The sequence below is a fragment of the Bombina bombina genome, chromosome 3, assembly GCF_027579735.1.
Source record: "Bombina bombina isolate aBomBom1 chromosome 3, aBomBom1.pri, whole genome shotgun sequence".
In the NCBI taxonomy this organism is placed as follows: Eukaryota; Metazoa; Chordata; class Amphibia; order Anura; family Bombinatoridae; genus Bombina; species Bombina bombina.
The window spans coordinates 65,261,113-65,286,094 of NC_069501.1; positions in this window are offsets into that span (position 1 = coordinate 65,261,113).

The following is a 24,982-nucleotide window of genomic DNA, read 5'->3' on the forward strand; positions in this document are numbered from 1 at the left end:
CACCTCCAAAGACCTACAACATCATCTTGCTGCAGATGGTGTCACTGTGCATCGTTCAACAATTCAGCGCACTTTGCACAAGGAGAAGCTGTATGGGAGAGTGATGCGGAAGAAGCCATTTCTGCACACACGCCACAAACAGAGTCGCTTGAGGTATGCAAACGCACATTGGGACAAGCCAGTTTCATTTTGGAAGAAGGTGCTGTGGACTGATGAAACAAAGATTGAGTTATTTGGTCATAACAAGGGGCGTTATGCATGGCGGCAAAAGAACACAGCATTCCAAGACAAACACTTGCTACCCACAGTAAAATTTGGTGGCTGTTCCATCATGCTGTGGGGCTGTGTGGTCAGTGCCGGTACTGGGAATATTGTTAAAGTTGAGGGTCGCATGGATTCCACTTAATATCAGCAGATACTTAAGAATAATGTTGAGGAATCAATCACAAAGTTGAAGTTACGCCGGGGCAAAACACTGCTCAAAATCTACTCTGGCATGTATGCAGAGGAACAATTACAATGTTCTGAAATGGCCATCTTAGTCCCCTGACCTGAATATCATTGAAAATCTGTGGGGTGATTTGAAGCGGGCTGTCCATGCTAGGCGACCATTAAACCTAACTGAACTGGAGATGTTTTGCAAGGAGGAATGGTCCAAAATACCTTCATCCAGAAACTCATTACAGGCTACAGGAAGCGTCTAGAGGCTGTTATTTCTGCTAAAGGAGGCTCTACTAAATATTGATGCAATATTTCTGTTGGGGTGCCCAAATTTATGAACCTGTCTAATATTGTTTTGATGCATATTGCACATTTTTCCTCAGTGTTCTTTTTCTCAATAAACTAATTGTGTTTGACACTGGACAAAAAAAAAATTGGTGCACCCTCCCTCATATTCTGGATAAAAAAATGTTCATGTCTATATAATAATACATTAAAGGGACATGAAACACAAATTTTATTTTTCCTGATTTAGAGCACGAAATTTTAAACAAATTTCCAATTTGCTTCTAATATCTAATTTGCTTTGGTCTCTTTGTACCTTTTGTTGAAAAGGATACCTAGGTAGGCTCAGGAGCTGCTGATTGGTGGCTGCACATATACAGGGAGTGCAGAATTATTAGGCAAATGAGTATTTTGACCACATCATCCTCTTTATGCATGTTGTCTTACTCCAAGCTGTATAGGCTCGAAAGCCTACTACCAATTAAGCATATTAGGTGATGTGCATCTCTGTAATGAGAAGGGGTGTGGTCTAATGACATCAACACCCTATATCAGGTGTGCATAATTATTAGGCAACTTCCTTTCCTTTCCTTTGGCAAAATGGGTCAAAAGAAGGACTTGACAGGCTCAGAAAAGTCAAAAATAGTGAGATATCTTGCAGAGGGATGCAGCACTCTTAAAATTGCAAAGCTTCTGAAGCGTGATCATCGAACAATCAAGCGTTTCATTCAAAATAGTCAACAGGGTCGCAAGAAGTGTGTGGAAAAACCAAGGCGCAAAATAACTGCCCATGAACTGAGAAAAGTCAAGCGTGCAGCTGCCAAGATGCCACTTGCCAACAGTTTGGCCATATTTCAGAGCTGCAACATCACTGGAGTGCCCAAAAGCACAAGGTGTGCAATACTCAGAGACATGGCCAAGGTAAGAAAGGCTGAAAGACGACCACCACTGAACAAGACACACAAGCTGAAACGTCAAGACTGGGCCAAGAAATATCTCAAGACTGATTTTTCTAAGGTTTTATGGACTGATGAAATGAGAGTGAGTCTTGATGGGCCAGATGGATGGGCCCGTGGCTGGATTGGTAAAGGGCAGAGAGCTCCAGTCCGACTCAGACGCCAGCAAGGTGGAGGTGGAGTACTGGTTTGGGCTGGTATCATCAAAGATGAGCTTGTGGGGCCTTTTCGGGTTGAGGATGGAGTCAAGCTCAACTCCCAGTCCTACTGCCAGTTTCTGGAAGACACCTTCTTCAAGCAGTGGTACAGGAAGAAGTCTGCATCCTTCAAGAAAAACATGATTTTCATGCAGGACAATGCTCCATCACACGCGTCCAAGTACTCCACAGCATGGCTGGCAAGAAAGGGTATAAAAGAAGAAAATCTAATGACATGGCCTCCTTGTTCACCTGATCTGAACCCCATTGAGAACCTGTGGTCCATCATCAAATGTGAGATTTACATGGAGGGAAAACAGTACACCTCTCTGAACAGTGTCTGGGAGGTTGTGGTTGCTGCTGCACGCAATGTTGATGGTGAACAGATCAAAACACTGACAGAATCCATGGATCGCAGGCTTTTGAGTGTCCTTGCAAAGAAAGGTGGCTATATTGGTCACTGATTTGTTTTTGTTTTGTTTTTGAATGTCAGAAATGTATATTTGTGAATGTTGAGATGTTATATTGGTTTCACTGGTAAAAATAAATAATTGAAATGGGTATATATTTGTTTTTTGTTAAGTTGCCTAATAATTATGCACAGTAATAGTCACCTGCACACACAGATATCCCCCTAAAATAACTATAACTAAAAACAAACTAAAAACTACTTCCTAAACTATTCAGCTTTGATATTATTGAGTTTTTTGGGTTCATTGAGAACATAGTTGTTGTTCAATAATAAAATTAATCCTCAAAAATACAACTTGCCTAATAATTCTGCACTCCCTGTATTGGCTCACCTATTTGCATTGCTGTTTCTTCAACAAAGGATAACAAGAGCATGAAGCAAATTAGATAATAGAAGTAAATTGGAAAGTTGTTCAAAATTATAAGTTCTATCTAAATCATGAGAGAACATTTTTTGAGTTTCATGTCCCTTTAATATAAATAGTGCCAACTTCCCTTTTCTACTTCTCCATCTTATCGTGCACTGCAGTCAGACTAACATTCTCCGAGAAATCCCATCACATTTTATCCCCATAAAAATAGACTGAAAACTTTTACAGCACAAGAACAATTGTCTTCTTCTGTACTTTTTAATTTACCTAATTTTTGTTTTTTCATTTTTTAAATATTTATTATCTCCCTTGTTTAGCACTGATGGATACGCACCACATTTTAAAATATAATTATTAATATTAATAATTTAAATCCTAAAAATTCTATGCTATATTTTGGAATCGGTTCACTTATAAATGAAGAGATATCACACTTTAGTGAACTGTCTCCATAGAATAACAATATATTTAGAGAACCCTCTCCGTTCTTAATTTATTTTATCCATTGGTATTAATGTTATTACTTTTGTGCATATTCTCTCCTGTTTATAAGCAGTTGTCTGGTCGTTTCTAAGTCTGTGTTTAACCCAACACAAGTGGGACAAATATATCACAGGAATGCATCCTTTATAGACACACGATCTGGAGTATCTTTTGGAAATGGTTACTGCATATAAATACATTCTTTTTTTTTAGCTTCTGTGAGTGTGGAATGGAGGCAGGTGATTGGTTGTTAGCATGTGTTGTGCAGGTGATTGGTTGTTAGCATGTGTTGTGCAGGTGATTGGTTGTTAGCATGTGTTGTGCAGGTGATTGGTTGTTAGGATGTGTTGTGCAGGTGATTGGTTGTTAGGATGTGTTGTGCAGGTGATTGGTTGTTAGCATTTGTTGTGCAGGTGATTGATTGGTTGTTAGTTAGCATGTGTTGTGCAGGTGATTGGTTGTTGTGTTGTGCAGTAATCATATACCCAATGAAAAACACATATTGTACAGGGGTGCTGTGCAGTGGAGTTTTTCATTCTTGAGTGTAGCTCTGCAGTATGTGTCTGTTACAGAGGAGATATAGTTACTCTTATTACTTAACTACTGCATGAGGTCACTTCCACAGAGAGGCTAAACTTGCTCTGTGTCTGCTGTATTCAGTGACATCATGCAATAACATGCAGCAGAAGAGACAGACAATGATAAGAGACACATAGAGAAGACAGACCAATATTAGTGAATAGAAGTGAGACACACAGAGGACAGGCAAAGATAAATGCATCATGGAATGAAAGCAGAAGATTTCTGAAATAGTGCGCACAATTCAATAAGAAATCTCTCATGCGCACCAGCCCCTCGGGCTTCACCAGATTCTATATTACTTTTTGGTGCTGATTCACTAAAGAACAGTGAGCTTTAGTAAATCGGCTGTATAGAATAATATAGGAGCTACTGAAGTTGGAGAGGCTGAAGGGACCTCCTTGTGAATTTAGCAGACTGCTTCATATCCTAAGACCTTACAATATAGTGTAGTGGAGCATCATTTTTCTCTCCTCCAAGAGTACATACAGCATACCTAAGTATGTTGCAGTTGGACTGACCTTGCTACATGCTACAAAGTTATTATTTAGATTTGTACAGACTTATTTAAATCTAGCTTCTGACTGGCTACAGAAAAGTTGACCAAATTTTAAATATACTTGTCTTTTAAAGGGGTGTATCACTGGACTGCTAAACACTGCAAATTTTGTTATTACTTTTAAAAGGTTCATTTTGTATACATATATTTTATAATGCAGAGCTTAATAACTAATATTCTAACCTCTATAGGCCTAGATTACAAGTGGAGAGTAGGGATAGGCGAATGTGGTGAAATTGTAATTCCCTTGGTAGAACTAATAGTCCTATAAACATTCGTTTTGGACAATCAAATGTTGATAAGAATGAAAATCCATTAAAATTCAGTAATCAAATGTTATTTCTGGTTTTCAAATGTGCATAATAACATTCGACTTAAATACTATTCAGAAGTTCAATAGTTCATGTGGTAGGGAATTTAGTAAATTGATACATAATAGATACAAATATATTCATTTGAATATTGCATAATTCGAATATTACATTTAAAGAGCATTACAAATACTGTACATTGATTCAAATGTATCCAATTCAAATATTGCATAATTCGATTGGAATCAGGCAATATTTGAATTAGATTTTTTTTATTGAATATTACATTTAAAGATAGAATTAGAAATACTATTATATTAAATGAATGTAAGACTGTTGTAAAAACATTCTAAATGTACAAATGTGTTAAAACTAATTTATTTTTTCGAATGTTGTAGAAAACCTGCCCATACCCAGTGGAGAGTTAAAATGGTAGCACTATGGTGCGTTAACATGACTAGAGAGCAGACCATAGCGCTTTTATTTTTACTTCCATATTATAAGTGAAGGGGAAAGTAAAATGTTAGCGAATGAGTGAAATCCTAGGGTGCGCTAACATCTGAAGGTTGTTTAGCTTCACATAAAAAACTTCTATGGGGCGTGCTACAAAATTAAAGTCCTGGCTTTTGTCAGATAATACCAGATTGTGGGCTTTTCTTAGTGAAGGGCCGCAATATGGATGGTGCACCCTACGCTATTGATAGCACTCCAGTTGTAATCTAGGTGATAATGCATAGGGTAGGTATGTGCAGTTTTGTTAGCTGTCAAATGCGGAGGAAGGTGGCCGCTCACAGCATTTGGCTTACAGATCTTAGTGTTTTGAACTTTTACAAGAAGAAATCCGCCTCCGAAAAGAGCCCTAGGCCACCGCTTTTGGCAGCTGACGAAACTGATGAATGCCCACCCCTAGTAAAGGGTGACACTGTGCCATTCCCCTCTTTTGTTCCCTTGTGCATAGAACAACACTGGGCCACTCTCTGAGAGCTACAGTGACATGCTTTCATAAAAAGTTACAAATATAACTCAATCGCATTTTATATTAGAAAATGTGCACAGCTAAAACATTGGCATCAGAATGTTCATTTATAAAAGAAATAACTAAAAATGGGCCCAAGTGCAAGACGTATTTTAGGGCTCTTTGCTAAATGTGATACTGATTGGTTACTAATAATAATAATATAAGCGGAAACAATCATTTATATGTACCAATATGAGCAATAATTACTCCAGAGCTGTCTGCAGCTTAATAAATGCCCATTATCCATATATCTACATAAGCATAATGCTGTCAGAGATTGCAGATTTTTGTTGTCATAACTGTTTTTCATTCTATAAAAACCATTTTCTATATGTGCTGTGTTCATTCATATAATATCTTCATTCAAGTTCTAACAATCATTATTGTATCCTTAAAACATTCATTAATAGATTTTTCCTATCTTTGTTTAGGAAACCTACACCCAGAAGTTGTAAGACTGCAAAAAGGTCAATTTAAACTGGTATTTATTTCAAACTATTGTAATGCAACTATAACTCAACTAAATATCTTTCTTTCTTTCTCTTTTCTTTCTTTCTTTTCTTTCCTTTCCTTTCCTTCCCATCTAGTGTCTATCACTGCCGAGTGCCGACTTTAATTGTAACTTACTATTGTAAAATAGTAAACAATGTCAGAATTATTGCAATAAATTGTGGACACACCAAACTCCTCTATTTTACTTTTTTTCATAGCTTGTAAATCGATCCAGAATGGTTCGTACATCCACATTCATTGATTAGATTTGCTTTGTTTTCTTTGATTAGAATGTTTGCCTTGTATTTTAAGGCAATACTTTTATTTTAAATTATTAAATGTAACCTATAAAAAATAATTCCAAATTAATAAAAAATCAGATTTCATGAGGGGGGGGGGGCAGAGGTAAGCACCAAAGAGGAAAGACACATCTAATTAGAGCTCCATCTATGCAGCTTATTAAAACTCTGTAAAACCGACCAAAAAACTGACTTTTCCTCACAAAAAGTAAATATATCTATAACTTAACCCTAAGAGACCTATCTTTAAACTATCACAACGGATCAAGGCGCCATATTCAGAAAAGCGCACTGCAAAGATCGACGGACCTCATGGATAACATCTTATTCCTCCTTGCACAATCTAGACTGGGGATACAAAACTCCAGGGGTCTGATCTTTCAGACTAAGTGAACGCAAGCAGCCTAGAGTCGATACAAAGGCCTAATAGCTGGCAATCAAGTAACACGCCATCCCGTGAGGCAAACAACAAACTTCTGCCAGCACTAATAACCCTCCGGAGGGTCGGGGCTGCGCTCTGGAGGCTAAAGAGCTCTCAGGCTGAGCAAACCGGACTGAATGTAAGCAGCTCAAGGTCCAATATTTAGGCCCACCAAACAAGTGGTTCGTTACCCCCGAAAAGGGGACTTCAGTCTGAAACATTCAACATCAAGTAGCCAATTGGAGGGTCGGGGCTCCGCTCTGGAGATGCTGTCAGCTTGAAAAAGGAGACTAGGGGGAAATAGAAAGACAGACAAGTGCTGCAGGCCTCCGTCGAACAAGCACCACCTGACCTTTCATGATTACGCCATCATCACAATCACAAGGCCTAAAGGCATCCAGAAGGGCAGGAGGGTAAGTGGTTTACAACTACACTACCATTAAGGCCCATTTATAACACACTGTACACCTCGTAACAACCTAAGACCCTCATAACTACTATAAAGGCAGAAGGGAAACCTACACATTGTCAGGCCCAGATTGACGCAGACTGAATTCAGCAGCTCTGAGACACAACCTGGTAACGTCTGTGACAGGCAGACACAGTGAAACAAGCCATCTGGGGGATCACCCTACAGTACTATGCACTGAATATAGCTAGCCACATCACCAACTTGGGCCAACACTTCTTCTCCTCCATTTCCCGCCTGACTGGTGCAGGTGGGTAATATCACCAGTCTTTTACCCACATGGTCAAAGGGAGACACTCGCCCCCAGAGAGAAGTGCATTGTTTTCACCACCACTGTTAGCTACTTCCAATTAATGCTAAAAGCTAAGAGTGCCTGAACAACTACAGACAATAAGGCCATATCCCTCTGATCATTACCTCATAGCACCACAAAGAGAGAGAAAATCATTAAACCTCCCATCAATCAGAACTCAACTGAATTAAATTTCAGATATCAATCCCTGGAACCCTTGCAAGAGATGTAATATTGAAATTACACTATCACCACATGAAGGAACAGATCTTGCAAGAAGCGCAAAAGCTTCCACAAATAGAATTGAATTTGAAGAAACAGTTCTACAGATATTTGCAGATATTTCACTGATCACACTGAAGAAAAGGAGAGAATTGAAACCTATCCTGAACGCACTAAATGAAGCCAAAATTCGGTACAGGTGGGCTTTCCCATTTAACATAATGTTCCAAATAAATGGTTCCACACACTCTTGCATTACCTTGCAATAAGGACTATCACTTCTGACTAAGCTGGAAATTCCTATACAGAATCTAGAGGCACGACTCCCCCAACGCAGCCACAGAAAGGCATTAAATAGAACCTGGTCTACAGTACAAACCAGTGCACAGTTTAAGAAGGCTAAGCAAAAAACCTACAGAGTAATGGGAATCTAACCATGAAACAATCTGCTATCACCTGAGGTTCAAGGCAGTGAGCACCTGGCTGGCTGCCTACACCAGCAAATTCACTCAGAACTGAGTGACTATATTATTAATGAGACACGTCTCCTATTTCATATTTGCTGTAACCGACTAATCTAATGATGTACAAAGTAAATTATCCCATTTATTGCCCGCCATTTCCCCCATTACCCCTCTCCCTATCTCCCACCCAACCCAATTGTGACTACCCCCACTTCTATATACGGTCATACCTACTAGGAGCATTCAAATGGCCTAGGCGTCATTCATTTATTAACCAGAGAAAAGGCAATTGATTACCCGATCCTGGCATCAAGTCTTAAATCAATGCTTCTAGATTTCCTCTATATAGCTCAATAAGCATAATTCCAATTAATTAAAAATTACAAATATATAAAGAACGTACTAATATATTCCCTCCTCCCAAACTCCTTCCCTTAGCCCCCCATTCATGCCTCTTAACCTTAATATTCTCCCGTGCAAATATATGTTTGATCTGGAGGGGGAGCAATGTCTTGTATTATGCTATATACATATTTAATAGGTTGCTGACCAATTGTCCTTATCTTATTAAATTTTCTATATTTAACTATACGTTGCTACTTGATTACTGTATTTGTCCAAGTTCTATTGTTGAAAGTTTTACTTTTACATTTTTTTTATTGTTGTTGAATTAATCTCCCAGATTTCACATGCAGAGATATTTACAGGTCCTTTTCCTTTTCAGATCTTTACATTCCAGCGACTAAATCCGCCACTTCGTAGTGGGAGTCCGGTCTACACCATGATGGTAAGCAACCCACCACTTGCAGAACACAAGCATCACCTTATTCATTTTATACACAATGTCACGAGGCTTACACTCACACATTAAACGCAAAAAAACCTTTTAGAATATAAAAGACTTGGGGCAAACCTAATTATGCTACAGGAAACACACTTTACAAAACAACTACCCCGAAATACTGGGATTGAGCATACTAAACTCAATATCATGCAACTAGTGCCAAAAAACAATGTGGAGTATCCATCCTCATACACTCCTCCCTAAACTTTCAGGAAGATACAACTATCATAGACCCAAAGGGCAGATAAATAATTCTATAGTGCAAAATACAAGGCCCACCAGTAATTATTGGGAACATCTATGCACCCAACAATGGCCAAAAAAACTTTCTAACAAAAATATCCAGAATGTTAACACACTGGAAAAAAAAACATTTTGTGAGGTGATTTTAACCTAGTTGCTGATCAAAGATGGTATGGAACCAAGAAACAAGGGAAGATTAGAGAGGAACCATCTCAAAAGATCCTGTTAGACTTTATTTAAGACCACAACTTAATGGATAGCTGGAGGTCATTACACAGAGGGGAGAGAGATTTCACGTTCTACTCTTCGGTACATAACACTACCTCATGCTTAGACTATGTATTTTTGAGCCAAACTATGCAACCTTTAATTGCCAAATCCCAAATTGAAGATAAAACATGGTCAGACCACGTGATAGTCATGACTAACCTCACAGGACTAATTAATTCTAATCAAATCCTGGACACTAAACCCCACCTTAATGCGAGAAATCCTCTTTTTACAGAATCTTAAAGATAAATTAACAGAGTTCACTAAGGACAATAATAACACAGCATCTAGACCTCTTTTTGAATGGGGAGCACTCAAAGCCTTTACAAGAGGAATAATAATGGGGGAGACAAATAAACAAAATAAAATTCACCGTAATAAACATGAACAACTAAGATCCTATTTGACACAGTTGTCCAAACTCCATAAAACCAAACCCATCTATCTGCCTAAATAACCAACTAAAATCAAAGAAACTAGAACTAGATAACCTTCTAAATAAGGAAGTCTTAAAATCAATTAAAATACTCGATGCACACTATTTTATTTATGCAAACAAGCCGGATAAAATGCTAGCCAATAAACTTAAAAATATTACCAGAACCACATCAATCACCCAAATACAGAAGCAAGATGGGACGATAACAAATAATCCGCAAGATATCGCGAATACGTTTGCCAATTTCTATTAAGAATTATATAATCTCCCTCTTCCTAAAGGAAACGTAAATCCTAGAGTAGATATACAATCATTTATATCAGATGGCAACCTCCCAAAAATAGACAATGAATCTTTAGATAAACTCAATTCCCCTATTACAATACATGAAGTACTGAACGCCATTAAACATACCAAAATATCAAAAGCCCCAGGACCCGATAGATTTGCAGGTGTATTCTATAAACATTTGAAAGAAATACTAGCACCTCAACTAGTCAGAATCTTCAACAAGATTATGCAAGGAGCAATAATCCCTTCGGAATTGTTAGACAGGATCTCGGTTATACCCAAGCCAGGGAAAAACAAACAACATTGTCAGAATTTTAGGCCCACTTCACTTATCAACCAAGACATCAAATTATTGACAAAAATTCTTGCAGACCGACTAAACCCCATCATGACACAAATAAACCACCCTGACCAAGTAGGGTTTATTAGATCCTGAGAAGCCCCAGACAACAACAGGAGAACCATAGACTTAATTTATTATACAGTGACACATAAGATACCTTCTCTGCTTCTAGCGTTAGATGCAGAGAAGGCCTTTGACAGGGCTAACTGGGATTACCTTAACATTCTAAAGACATTCAGGTTTGGAGGGATTTTCCTTAAAACCATTCAGAGCATTCATTAAGGTAGCAGGATAACAATCAAAAGAAATTTTAATTAGGAACGGTACAAGACAGGGGTGTCCTTTGTCACCATTTCTTTTCGCTTTATGCATTGAACCACTAGCCACAAAAATATGAAATGACCCTATTTCAGGGATTGATGTATGTCTATCTACATATAAAACAGCGTTTTTCGCACATGACGTGATATTGACTCACCAAGCCGTTACTATCACTGCCCCCACTATACCAAATAATGCAACATTTTGGGAAGATATCTGGTTATAAACTTAATGAGGACAAGTGTGTAGGATTAGATATTCATCTACCCCCTGAAACTAAAAAATTGTTAGATATTAACTTCAACTTTGCATGGGCAAAAAAAGGCTTCTCATACCTGGGTATCATGCTCTCCTACAACATACACTCTTTATATTCTCTCAATTACAAACCCATGTTCACACAAATCCGAAAATCACCAATTGGATGAAAGAAAAAATCTAATTTTATGGATGCATTTTTGTTGCCAAAATGACTATCTTACCTAAATTATTATATCTTTTCAGATCTCTCGCAGTAACAGTACCAATACCAATATCTGAACTTAACCAAATCCAAAAAGAAATGATTACATTTATATGGGGAGGTAAGAAATCCCACAACTCATTTCATACTACTTTGCAGCCAGAACAGTGCAAACGGTCCTCTGGCATACAGAGAAACCCAATATTAGATGGGTGCATGTAATGATCAGCAATTTGATTGCTGTTTCTTTAGTCTGATTATGAGTATTCTCTGGTAAATAGTTTGTATGTATCATGTGATTAAGTCTGTCTGCTAGTGAGGAGACAGAGTCTTAATCACCTGGATTAATGTAGCCCGGAATATTCACCTCAAAATTATAAGTAGTAAGATCAGGTGAATTATATCTGGGTCCAGAGATAAGTTTGTACTATGTAAACTTTTAGATAATAAGTAGCAGTTTATATAGGTTTGTGACAGATAAGTGAGGTCCCCTTTAAGGTAATACTGTGCCTTTAAATAATACACCTTGCGGTAAAGATAAGTTCACAGTGTGGATTATAATGTTTCAGCTTGCTGGCCCTTTAAATAATACACCTTGTGGTAAAGATAAGTTCACAGTGTTAAGTTTACTGTTTCAGCTTGCTGGGCCTTTAAATAATACACCTTGCAGTAAAGATTTGTAAACAGTGTTAAGAATACTGTATCAGCTTGCTGCGCTGTTAAACATTACACCATACAGTAAAGATAAGTTCACAGTCTTAACGGCAATGCTAACACTTGTATACGGAACCTGGCTCTAGCAGCTGTGTGCATGCAGCTTCTCTGATCCTCTCTGCAGATTGCGGCCTGTGTCTGTTAAGCTGGAAGTTGTTAGAGCGGCGTGCGTGCTGCAGTTGCAACAGGTGACTTCTGCTTTAGATGAGAAGTAGCTTCAGTTGAAGGAGACAGAGCTAATCACAGAACAAGTGATACTCTGTTTTAGACAAGTAACAAGAAAGGCTGGAGAGTGAGTGGGTATCAACCTTCAATAAACCAGCAAAGGTGTATGGGAAATGGAAAGCTTTTAAAGGAAAAGAGAGCCAGATAATTGATTCTTAAGGTGGTATGTGAGATGTAGTAACATAAGTTAAGGTGGAACTGAGGAGTTCATGACACATCCCCCCCTCAAAAGAACCTCAAGGAGGTGTCAAGGCGCTGGACGATCAGGATGCCTATGGTGGAACACAGACACCAGAAGGGGAGCTGATAGATTGGATGCCGGCTCCCAGGAATCCTCAGATGAGTCATACCCCGACCAGCGGACAAGGTATTGGAGTTCACCGTGATACCTTCGGGAGTCGACTATAGAATGTACTTCGTATTCGGGGTCAGGTGTAGGAGATTCCGGAGGAGATGGAGAGACATGGGTAGAGGGATCACAGGGTTTGACAAGTGACACATGAAATGTGGGATGTATACGGTAAGTTGCTGGGAGTTGTAGGGTAACAGTGACAGGGTTGCTTATAGCCACTATCGGGAAGGGTTCCACAAACAGTTTATTGAATTTCCTACAGGGTGTAGGTAATTTAAGATTTTTGGTGGCGAGCCAAACTAAGTCACCCACTTTGTAGGCGGGTTGGGGACAATGGCGTAGGTCGTAGTATCGTTTCTGGGTGGCTTGTGCTTGCTTGAGGTTCTCTTGTATGACAGTATAGGTCTGTTTAATGGAGTTGACCAAGTCATTTACTTGTGGACAGGGACTGTTTGCAGGAGGTAGCGGGTGAAAACGAGGGTGCCTTCCTGAGTTGACATAAAAGGGTGAAAATCCTGTGGATGAATTAGTAGTGTTATTGAAAGAAAATTCAGCCTGGGGAAGGAGCGAAGCCCAAGAGTCGTGTTTATGGGAGCAAAAACATCTCAGGTATTGCTCCAACCATTGGTTGGTACGTTCACATAGCCCATTTGTTTGCGGGTGGTACGATGTAGTCAGGTGTTGCTGAATGCCAAGAGATTGACATAGGGATCTCCAAAACTTGGATGTAAATTGCGACCCTCTGTCACTGAGTACAGATACTGGAAGGCCATGCAGTCGAACAATCTCTTTGATAAATAGATCTGCAGTCTGCTGTGCTGTAGGAAGTGAAGCTGTAGGAATGAAGTGGGCCATTCTAGAGAACAGGTCAACTACGACAAAGATGACAGTCATGCCACAGGAGCTTGGAAGATCAACGATAAAATCCATAGAGACGTATGCCCACGGATAGTCTGGTAAGGGTATGTTTTGCAATAGGCCCAGAGGGAGTTGATGAGATGGTTTACAGGTTTGACAGGTGGAACAGGAACTTATATATTGTTTTACTGAGTGTCTCATAGAAGGCCACCAGAAGTGCCTTTGTAGAAGGTCATAGGTCTTATGTATTCCCAAATGACTAGCTAAGGAGGAATCATGAGTTATAGATAACACTTTTGTCCGGCGAGATGGTGGTATGTAATATCTTGACTTATTACAGAGGATACCGTTTTGATCAGGGGTGAGAGGGTAAGTAGCCTTTGTTGTATCCAGTTGTTGTTGGTTCTTTAATTCAGTGCTATCAGGTGAGAGTACACCAATTATGGATGTAACGGGAACTATTGTTGAGTTGGGATGAGCAGTGGAAGGCTTAATATCCTTTCGAGACAGAGCGTCCGCCTTACCATTTCTTGAACCAGGTCGATATGTGATGGTGAAATTGAATCGTGAAAAGTACAAGCTCCACCTGAGCTGACGAGCTGACAAAGTACGACTAGTTTGAAGATATTGTAGGTTTTTATGGTCCGTATAAATTACTATTGGATGTTCTGCGCCCTCCAGCAAATGTCTCCACTGGTCAAATGAAGTCTTAATTGCGAGAAGCTCCTTTTCCCCCACTGGATAGTTGAGTTCAGCAGGTGTAAGGAGTCTGGAGAAGTAACACACTGGGTGCAAAGGATCTTTTGGTAAGAGTCTCTGGGATAGAATAGATCCGATGGCGTATTCGGACGCATCCACTTCCAATACGAATTGTGCTTTGCTGTTGGGAATGTGCAGTACTGGGGAAGTAACAAATAGAGATTTAAGGAGTTCAAATGCCTTTTGAGTTTCTGGAGTCCAGATGAATGGCTTAGAGGTCCTAGTCAGGTTAGTGAGTGGCCTAGCAATGGCTGCAAAATTGCAGATAAAGCATCTGTAAAAATTGGCGAAGCCTAAGAACCGCTGGACTTCTTTTATGTTGGAAGGTATAGGCCAAGTGGTGATGGCAGAGATTTTACTATCCTCCATAGATATCCTGCTATTGCTAATGCGATAGCCAAGAAATGATACTTCATTTACATGGAAGAGACACTTCTCTAACTTGACATACAGCTTATGTGTCTGTAATCTGGATAACACTAACCTGACGTGTTTGACATGTTCAGAGAAAGAGGAAGAATAGATAAGAATATCGTCTAGATAGACCACCAGGAAAGTGTCGAGGATGTCCCTAAAGATATCATTAATGAAATTCTGGAATGTTGCCGGAGCATTACACAACCCGAATGGCATAACTGTATATTCGAAAAGACCATACCTGGTCCTAAATGCAGTCAGCCACTCGTCTCCGGACCTTATTCTTACAAGGTTGTAGGCGCCCCTAAGATCAAGTTTAGTAAAAATAGTGGCGCCTCTTAACCTCTCAATTAACTCGGGAATGAGAGGCAAAGGGTACCTGTTCTTTTTAGTACGCTTGTTTAATTCCCGATAATCTATTATCGGACGTAAAGACCCATCCTTGTTTTTCACGAAAAAAATGCCGGCACCGGCAGGGGAGGTGGAAGGGCGAATAAAACCTTTTTTTAGATTATCAGTGATATAGGTTTTTAAATGAGCCAATTCAGGTCTAGAAAGAGGATAGATGTGGCCATAGGGAATGGTTGCCCCGGGAAGTAAGTCTATGGGGCAATCGTAAGGCCTATGTGGGGGCAACGACTCGGCTTCTGTTTTATTGAAGACAGCAGAGAAGTCAAGATATTGTGTAGGAATAGGAGATGAGGAAGTAGTGAACAAGTGAGTGTTTGGAAAACAAGTTGAGACACAGTATGGAGAGGAGAATGAAATGGTGAGGGTATCCCAATGTACCACAGGTTGGTGTAGTTGAAGCCAAGTGATTCCCAGAACAATAGGGTAAATGGGAGAATAAATAATATCAAAGGAGATAGTTTCAGTGTGACCAGGTGGAGAGGAAACGAGTAAAGGAATAGTCTGTTGAGACACTGGACCAGATGCTAAATGCGAACCATCAATGACTTTTATAGGCAAAGGTGTGATTTTAAACTGAAAGGGTATTTTATTTAATTCAACCAAACGTAAATCAATAAAGTTGGCGCAAGCGCCTGTATCGATGATTGCGTTACACTCTATCCTGTGTCGGTCCCACTGCAAAAGCAAGGGAATGGTAAGGTAAGCTGTAGCAGTGGTTTTTGTGTGGAAACAATGTTTTATGTTATGGATCTTACCTATCTTCTGCTTTAGTAATAGAGGGCACTCCTTAACTGCATGACCAGTACCTGCGCAGTACATACATAAATTCGCAGTTCGGCGTCTAGCCTTTTCCTGCGGGGTAAGTGGACCCCTAATAAAACTGATGTCCATGGGTTGGTCGGACGGTGGACCAACGGTTGGAGGAGTTGGCAGTACCCTGCGAACAGGTGCTGTAGATGGGCTTCTTTCCTGCTTCCTCTCTCTAAGGCGTCTGTCAATTGTAATTGTGAGGGCATAAAGGTCGTCAAGACGATCCGGTATACCAATCCTGGCGAGCTCATCCTTGATCTCCTCTGGAAGTCCGAGACGGTATTAGTTTTTTAGAGATACCTCATTCCAGAGGGAATCTCTAGCCCAGATTCTAAATCTGGTAATGTACTCTTCTACCGGTGCTTTAGACTGCTTTAAGTTCCTGAGTTTACTTTCTGCAGTTATTTGACGGTAGGGGTCATCGTAGAGGCCTGATAATGCCTTTAGAAAAGCATCCAGGGAATTTAGAATGGGGTCCTGGGTCTCATAAAAGGAGTCGGCCCAGGCCCTGGGTTCTCCCCTGAGATAGGAGAGTATGGTTAGAACCTTGGACCTATCAGTTGCATATGTCCTAGGACGAAGGTCAAAAAGCAAGAGGCATGCATTCCTAAACTGCCTAAATGTGGAACGATCTCCAGAAAATTTCTCCGGGTAGGAGACTTGGGGTTCTGCTTGATGATCAGTTCCAGAGTTCCTATTTGACAATGCTTCCCTTAAACAGGCTTTGAGACTCTGGTTTTCTACCTGCAGCTCTCTAAAAGCCTGTGTCAGACTATCCAAACGCTGATTTAGGGTATGGATTTGTGATGTCAGGTCACTGGGCTCCATTATCAAACATAGATTTTATGGCTGGTTTATTATGTAATGATCAGCAATTTGATTGCTGTTTCTTTAGTCTGATTATGAGTATTCTCTGGTAAATAGTTTGTATGTATCATGTGATTAAGTCTGTCTGCTAGTGAGGAGACAGAGTCTTAATCACCTGGATTAATGTAGCCCGGAATATTCACCTCAAAATTATAAGTAGTAAGATCAGGTGAATTATATCTGGGTCCAGAGATAAGTTTGTACTATGTAAACTTTTAGATAATAAGTAGCAGTTTATATAGGTTTGTGACAGATAAGTGAGGTCCCCTTTAAGGTAATACTGTGCCTGTAAATAATACACCTTGCGGTAAAGATAAGTTCACAGTGTGGATTATAATGTTTCAGCTTGCTGGCCCTTTAAATAATACACCTTGTGGTAAAGATAAGTTCACAGTGTTAAGTTTACTGTTTCAGCTTGCTGGCCCTTTAAATAATACACCTTGTGGTAAAGATAAGTTCACAGTGTTAAGTTTACTGTTTCAGCTTGCTGGGCCTTTAAATAATACACCTTGCAGTAAAGATTTGTAAACAGTGTTAAGAATACTGTATCAGCTTGCTGCGCTGTTAAACATTACACCATACAGTAAAGATAAGTTCACAGTCTTAACGGCAATGCTAACACTTGTATACGGAACCTGGCTCTAGCAGCTGTGTGCGTGCAGCTTCTCTGATCCTCTCTGCAGATTGCGGCCTGTGTCTGTTAAGCTGGAAGTTGTTAGAGCGGCGTGCGTGCTGCAGTTGCAACAGGTGACTTCTGCTTTAGATGAGAAGTAGCTTCAGTTGAAGGAGACAGAGCTAATCACAGAACAAGTGATACTCTGTTTTAGACAAGTAACAAGAAAGGCTGGAGAGTGAGTGGGTATCAACCTTCAATAAACCAGCAAAGGTGTATGGGAAATGGAAAGCTTTTAAAGGAAAAGAGAGCCAGATAATTGATTCTTAAGGTGGTATGTGAGATGTAGTAACATAAGTTAAGGTGGAACTGAGGAGTTCATGACAGTGCAGCTTGTAACATATTTAGTACAAGTATCACCTATTTGCAAACACTTTAGGCTAAAAAACAAGACAGACCCCCAGCTTGGATATTTTATACCACAATAGCACACACCATTTACTTGTGGGACAGGCTTAAAAATAAATATCCTCTAATCACACAGAGATCTAGAGCCACACCTTTAGACTCCCTAGATCAGAACTTTCCAAACTTTTCGTGTTGGTGACACACTTTAGATCTACATAATTTCGCGACATAGTAATTCAGTTATATTAGCAAACAGGAGGTTAATCTAACTTGTTGCAAGAGATACGGACATATACATAAATTGTATAATAAAATATATTTACAAGTAACAGTATGTATGTGCAAGAATTGAAAAAAAAGGTTAACACCAATAGCAATTATTAATTGAATGTATGAGGTAGATGGGATGAACAGTTTCTGAATATTTGGTGGAATATTAGATAAAGACACTCGCCTTTCATCATCAAGCAGCTGTCCCACTCACTGACTACACATGCAGTAACAAGCCGATTGAGGGGACAACACGTGCAGTCAGGAGCCAATATGCCATCAAAACCACCAATGGGAATAGTTTCAGTTCCTGCTGAGCTGCACCAATAGGTTAAGATATGTGACCCACTAGGTATCAATCATGTGTCAACCATGTGATATGCGTAGCACTAGCAGGCAGGCGGAAATTCGAAAACCAAAAATAAAATTTAAAAAAATAAATGTAAAAAAAAAATTGTGCTGAAGCAGGGACACACCTACACACTGCCACCGACACACTAATGTGTCACGACATACAGTTTGGAAAGCACTGCCCTAGATAATCCAATCCCATCATTAGTGTTGAGTAAGTGGGCAAATAGAGGCCTATATAGAATAGGGGACGCCCTAATCAATAATTCTATACTATTATATAGTCAATATGTTGAACTTGACCTGATGGACACACACAGCTGGTTCCATTATTTCCAACTTAGATCTAGAGTGCAAACAGTACAATCACAATCACCAAACTCCCCAACAAGCTTTGAAATTATGTGCCTCTCTAGGGACAGACCTAAGGGCGCCATAGCCCAATTATACCAAACCTACAATGTACAGACCGAGACAAATAAAGAAAAGTTGATGCTTTTATGGGAAAATAACAATTTTAACTGGAATGTGAAGGAATGGGTGACCACATTACAAAGAGGGTATTCCTTCTCTATTGGCACTACACTGAAAGAAAATTACATTAACCCCTTAATGACCGAGGACGTGCAGGGTACGTCCTCAAAAAAAAGGCAGTTAATGCCTGAGGACGTACCCTGCACGTCCTCTGTGTGGAAAGCAGCTGGAAGCGATCCTGATCGCTTCCAGCTGCTTTCCGGTTATTGCAGTGATGCCTCGATATGGAGGCATCCTGCAATAACCTTACATGGCCTTCCGGTGCAGAGAGAGCCACTCTGTGGCCCTCTCTGCACCGGACATCGATGGCCGGTATCGTTGGTGGGTGGGAGCCGGCTTGGGAGGCGGGTGGGCGGCCATCGGTGTGTGCTGCTTAGTCAAGGGGGGCGGGATCGGGGGCGGGAATGTTGTTAGGGGGCGCGCGCGGGCGCGCGCGCGTGCACGGAGGGTGGCGGGCGGGCGCGTGCACGGGCGGGAGCGGGTGGGAACCGCTACACTACGGCAAAGAAATGCCCAAATCTTTAATAAGAAATGCCCAAATCTCACAAAAAGAGATCGTGGAGGGGTGGGGGGTTGGTTTGGTGTGGGGGGAAGCTACACTACAGAAAAAATTAGTAAAAATAAAAAAAAAAGCATGTTTTCTTCTAAACTGGGTACTGGCAGACAGCTGCCAGTACCCAAGATGGCGCAGATTAAGTTAGAGTGGGAGGGTTATAGAGCTGTTTGGGGGGGATCAGTGAGGTTAGGGGCTAAGGGGGGATAGTACACAGCAGCATATGTAAATATGCTTTTTTTAAAACACACAAAAAAAAACCAAATATAGCTTTTATTTTAGTACTGGCAGACTTTCTGCCAGTACTTAAGATGTCGGGGACAATTGTGGGGTGGGGGAGGGAAGAGAGCTGTTTGGGAGGGATCAGGGGGTCTGATGTTTCAGGTGGGAGGCTGAGCTCTACTCTAAATGTGATATTAACCCTGCAAGCTCCCTACAAGCTACCTAATTAACCCCTTCACTGCTAGCTATAATACACGTGTGATGCGCAGCGGCATTTAGCGGCCTTCTAAATACCAAAAAGCAACGCCAAAGCCATATATGTCTGCTATTTCTGAACAAAGGGGATCCCAGAGAAGCATTTACAACCATTTGTGCCATAACTGCACAAGCTGTTTGTAAATGATTTCAGTGAGAAACCTAAAATTGTGAAAAATGTTACGTTTTTTTTAATTTGATCGCATTTGGCGGTGAAATGGTGGCATGAAATATACCAAAATGGGCCTAGATCAATACTTGGGGTTGTCTACTACACTACACTAAAGCTAAAATTACCCCAAAAAGCTCCCTACATGCTCCCTAATTAACCCCTTCACTGCTGGGCATAATACACGTGTGGTGCGCAGTGGCATTTAGTGGCATTCTAATTACCAAAAAGCAACACCAAAGCCATATAAGTCTGCTATTTCTGAACAAAGGGGATCCCAGAGAACAATTTACAACCATTTGTGCCATAATTGCACAAGCTGTTTGTAAATAATTTCAGTGAGAAACCTAAAGTTTGTGAAAAAATTTGTGAAAAAGTGAACAATTTTTTTTATTTGATCGCATTTGGCGGTGAAATGGTGGCATGAAATATACAAAAATGGGCCTAGATCAATACTTTGGGATGTCTACTAAAAAAAAATATATATATGTCAATAGATATTCAGAGATTCTTGAAAGATATTAGTGTTCTAATGTAACTAGCGCTAATTTTGAAAAAAAATGGTTTGGAAATAGCAAAGTGCTATTTGTATTTATTGCCCTATAACTTGCAAAAAAAGTAAAGAACATGTAAACATTGGGTATTTCTAAACTCAGGACAAAATTTAGAAACTATTTAGCATGGGTGTTTTTTGGTGGTTGTAGATATGTAACAGATTTTGGGGGTCAAAGTTAGAAAAAGTGTGTTTTTTTCCATTTTTCCTCATATTTTATAATTTTTTTTATAGTAAATTATAAGATATGATGAAAATAATGGTATCTTTAGAAAGTCCATTTAATGGCGAGAAAAACGGTATATAATATGTGTGGGTACAGTAAATGAGCAAGAGGAAAATTACAGCTAAACACAAACACCGCAAAAATGTAAAAATAGCCTTGGTCCCAAACGGACAGAAAATGGAAAAGTGCTGTGGTCATTAAGGGGTTAAAACAGCCTATAAATCATAATTACACCCAACTAGACTACACCCCCGAGTAAATAACATTCATGCATATGTGGTGGCACTGCGGATCAGCCGCACAAACATGGACCCATACCTCAGAAATATTAAGTACATTATTTGAAAAAGCAAATAAACCTTTCCCCAACACAAGCTTTATTACACAAACCAATTCCGGGCCTTACTAAATACATCTGTAAAATAGTTATGATAATATGCACTGCATTCAGACTATGTAATGCCCGGTATTAGAAGAAAGAATTACCGAACTTCTTATTAGTCATGAGTAAGATAGAACCAATCTACCAAATGTCTAGCATCTCAGATGATCTATAAGCCCAAAAAGACCAATTTCAAGTGGTGTGGGAACCTTGGATAAGGTATACCAAAGCAGCTCAATGGAACACTCATAGACAAAGGTTGGTGGCGGACCGGACTCCCACTACTACTTCCATCTCCGCTTGCTGACGTTTCTACAGAGGCTTCTATGTATGGGGGATAATTACATGTACATGCGCTGAATGTCAAAGAAAATTTGAAAAAGTCTATCTGTACGTATAGTAATCTGGTCCATGATCAGATACATTTTTGGTCTGGAATATGTAATCTAAAAAACCTGTAAACCCTACTTTCTTTATACTATTATCTGTTGATTAGTATGGAGATGTCTCGAAATATTTCATATTGTTTATTTTGTTTTTTGTAACAAATCTAATAAAAAATATATAAAAAAAAATATCAGATTTCATTAAATAGGTGTAATTCTCTGGAATTTTATTCCCTAGACTGCAATGGCAACCTGTTGCGTGTATTGCTATGCTTACAAGTGCGGCTGCATATTGGTTTGATGTATTGTCTGATTCTATTCTTTAGCAGACTTCTCTGGAGGAGATTCAGGATAGAATTAAGGCTTTAAAAGTGGCCAATTCTTTTATTGCGGACGCTTCTTTACAGGTTGTCAAGTTGGGAGCAAAGATTTCTGGCTTTGCTGTTTTGGATCGCAGGGCTTTATGGTTAAAGTCCTGGTCTGCGGATGTATCATCTAAGTCTAAACTTTTATCAATTCCTTACAAAGTTTGGCTGAAATAATTTCTGATATTACTGATGGGAAGGGACATTCTCTTCCTCAGGATAAGAGAAATAAGCAGAAAGGTCGTCAGAGTAAATTTCGTTCCTTTCGTAACTTCGCTGGTAAGTCTTCCTCTTCCTCCTCCAAGCAGGATCAATCCAGGCCTTCTTGGAGACATAATCAGTCCTGGAGCAAGGGGAAGCAATCTAAGAAGCCTGCCGCTGACTCAGTCAGCATGAAGGATCTGCCCCCAATCCGGGAATGGATCGCATGGGGGGAAGGCTGTCTTTGTTCGCGCAAGCCTGGACAAGGGATGTTCCAGATCCTTGGGTAGTAGATATTGTATCCCAGGAATACAAACTGGAGTTCAAGACTTTTTTCCTCCCTGGGGCAGGTTTCATCTCTCAAGGTTATCGGTAAATCAGTTAAAAAAAAAAAAGAGGCATTCTTAGGTTGTGTCCAGGATCTTTCCAATACGGGAGTGATCATTCCTGTTCCAGTTCAGGAGTAGGGACTAGGGTTTTATTCCAATCTATTTATCGTTCCCTAAAAGGAGGGAACTTTCAGACCCATTTTAGATCTCAAATTGATAAACAAATTTCTCAAGGTTCCATCATTCAAGATGGAGACTATTCGGTCAATTCTACCTCTGGTTCAGGAGGGTCAGTTCATGACTACAGTAGATCTGAGGGATGCATATCTACATATTCCTATTCACAGGGATCATCACAAGTTTCTGAGATTTGCTTTTCTAGACCAGCATTTTCAGTTTGTGGCTTTTCCTTTCAGTATTGCAATTTCTCCCACGGTGTTTTCAAAGGTCCTGGGTGCAGTACTGGCAGTTCTCAGATTGCAGGGGTTTGCAGTAGCTCCTTACCTGGACAACATTCTGGTTCAGGTGCCATCTTTTCAACTAGCAAACTCTAACACGGAGTCGTTGTTATCTTTTCTGCGCTCCCAGGGTTGGAAGGTGAATTTAGGAAAAAGTTCCTTGATTCCGGCCACAAGGGTGGTATTCTTGGTAACCATTATAGATTCTTTGGAAATTAAGATTTTTTTGACAAAAGCAAGAAAGTAAAAAATGTTCAATTCATGTCTGGCTCTTTAGTCATCTCCTCGGCCGTTGGTGGCCCAGTGTATGGAGGTTATTGGTCTAATGGTCTCAGTCAAGGACATCATTCCATTTGCGCGGTTCCATCTCAGACCTCTGCAGTTATGCATGCTAAGTCAGTGGAACGGGGATTATACAGATCTGTCTCCAAAGATTGTTCTGGATCAGGCTGCAAGAGATTCTCTTCCGTGGTGGTTGTCTCAGGATCGTCTCTCCCAGGGAACCTGTTTTCGCAGGCCTACCTGGGTGATTGTGACCATGGATGCCAGTCTGCTGGGTTGGGAGTTGTCTGGGGTTCTCTGAAGGCTCTGGGTCTGTGGACCTGGGAGGAATCAGTTCTTCCTATAAATGTCTTAGAATTGAGAGCAATCTTCAATGATCTTCTAGCCTGGCCTCAGTTGGCTTCAACCCAGTTTATCAGATTTCATTCGGACAATATAACGTCCGTGGCTTACATCAATCATTGGGGAGTTTCAGGGTGCCAGGAATCAGACTGAGACAAGAAGTGCAAAAATAATCACACCTTTATTAATCGCAAAAAATAATAAAAAGTCCACAAGTCAAATAACAAGCCAGGAGTCAAAACCAGAGCTGGTAGTCAGACGAGCCAAGTCAGGAGCCAAAGCGAATAGTCAGACGAGCCAGAAACAGCAACAAGGAAAACAGCAGCGTCAGGAACAAGCCAGGGATCAAGAACCAGGAAGGACGTCAGGCAGCCAGGTAATACACAGGAACTCTCACAAACAGGTCTGAGACAAGGCAAAGCATACTGAACATAGGCCCTTTAAATAATAAGTGATGACATCACAATTCTGAGACTGCATCCTGTCTCACACGGATGATGCATACCAGTCTGGCCATAAAAGGAAGTGCAGGAAATGAGCAGCATCCCACACAATGCACCATAGTCAGGAAGAGAGGTGAGTAAAATGGCTGCCAGCAGCACATGGCAAATAAAACAGGGAAAAAAAACGTGACAGGGAGGAACTCTGAGTTCCTTGGCGATGAAGGAGGTAGCCAGGGTTTTTCAGTGGGCAGAGGCTCACAAATGTTGTCTGTCTGCGATCCACATTCCAGGGGTGGACAATTGGGAAGCGGATTTTCTGAGCAGACAGTCTTTTCATCCGGGGGAGTGGGAGCTTCATCCGGAGGTGTTTTCCAGTTTGATTCTCAGGTGGGGTCAACCGGAGTTGAATCCTATGGCATCTCGTCGCAATGCCAAGCTTCTGAAGTACGGGTCGAGGTCAAGGGAACCTCAAGCGGTTCTAATAGATGCTTTAGCAGTTCCTTGGAAGTTCAGGCTTCCTCGAGTTATTGCTCGGATCCAACAGGAGAGGGCGTTGGTAATTCTCATTGCACCAGCATGGCCTCGCAGGATCTGGTATGCAGATCTGGTGGAGATGTCATCTTTTCCACCTTGGAGTCTTCCGTTGGGGAAGGACCTTCTACTTCAGGGGCCCTTCCTTCATC